This window comes from Dasypus novemcinctus, chromosome 22 (assembly GCF_030445035.2).
Source record: "Dasypus novemcinctus isolate mDasNov1 chromosome 22, mDasNov1.1.hap2, whole genome shotgun sequence".
Classification (NCBI taxonomy): domain Eukaryota; kingdom Metazoa; phylum Chordata; class Mammalia; order Cingulata; family Dasypodidae; genus Dasypus; species Dasypus novemcinctus.
Window position 1 is genome coordinate 52,689,529 of NC_080694.1, and position 1,368 is coordinate 52,690,896.

Here is a 1,368-nt window from a genome sequence, read left to right on the forward strand (position 1 = left end):
GGCCGGGAGCTGGCCTTTGCGCGACAGCAAGATCAAGTTCTGGGTTTTTAAACAGGAGGTCAAGTTCAGAGAAGGGCCAGCCGTGAGACGCTGACATACTGGCCGCCCTTCCCAGCTTCAGGAGCACCGAGCCTCCCGCGTGGCCCAAACAACCCTTCCGGAAAACGGAAAGGGACAAGGGATTAGGGAACCGACCAGCTCATTACACTGAGCGCCAGCGTCAGCCAAAAAAATCCCCTCTCCTTATCCAAGGGACAGTGGTACCTAGAACCCCACCGCGTAATAATGGTGTTGCGGAATGTAGGAGTCCTCGAGTGCCTCCCGGGGGACCACCCAGCGAGGCCAGGATCTGCCGAGGTGCCCACATGGTGGACGGTGCAGTCTTGGGAAGGAACTGGAAAAAGGCGGCCGCTCACGTGGTGTGTTCACGGCGCCCTGCCGGCCTCGGGGCCTCCTGGGATCTAGCCTAGCCATCCAGTTCTCTCTGTGGGAGGAGGAGGGGCTGCCGTGCTGCCCGGGGACCACACGCACGTGCCCTTGAAGAAGAGGAGCTAGAATGGCAGGGCCAGGACCTCCTCTCCCTGGGGCCCAGGCCCCGGGTGCAAGCACCTTCCTGCGGTCCAGACTTCCTCTACAGGAGCTAATTCCTGACCACGGCTACTGGGGTACAGTAGAGAAGTCTGAGTTCAGGCACCAACAGAACCTTGGAAATGCGTGTGTGTGATTGGCTTGCTTTCAGGTACGACTTTGACCTGGGCTGTCCAAGACGGTAGCACATGTGGCCGCTGAGTCCTTGAAATGTGGCGACTGAAAAGTGCTGTGCGCATAAAACACACCTGATGGCAGAGACTCATTACAGAGAGGAAAAAAGTGCACAATGACCCTTTACTAATTTTATCCTGATTACATGTTCAAGTGAAAAGATTTGGAGTGTATTGGGTTAGATAAAGTATATTATTAAAATTAATTCCACCTGTTTCTTTTTACTTTTTTTTTTTATGGTGCTACTAGAAAATTTAAAATCCCATACGTGGCTGGCGTTATATTTCTTGCACTGTGTATAGATATATTTGGGTAGTACTGTTTTAGAGGAACTGACCTGTTATTTTCACCCTGGTAGGCCAGGCCGTGGAGGTGTGGCCACCTCCCCTGTGATTTGTCTCTGGGTACCTGTGCTCTGACTCGTCACAAAGGTGAGAAGGAGGGTGGTGGCTCCAGGCAGCCGATTGTAATTGACCATCCCTTTGTCTACACTGCCAGGATCTGTTAGGCCAGGAGTTCAGAGCTTGAATTGAAATTCAGAAAAATATTATTATTATGGGGACATGTTGGTGTGGGTGCGATATATTTATTATATAATACACAGTG

General features: G+C 51.7%; 1 long non-coding RNA gene across 1 annotated transcript; it reads left to right on the forward strand.

Annotated features, from left to right (window-relative positions):
• Nucleotides 1-364: 364 nt before the first annotated feature.
• Nucleotides 365-967, forward strand: LOC131275237 (uncharacterized). Its single transcript, XR_009182646.1, has 2 exons — nt 365-419; nt 740-967. It is a non-coding gene; the product is annotated as an uncharacterized lncRNA (long non-coding RNA).
• The last annotated feature ends 401 nt before the right edge of the window (nt 968-1,368 follow it).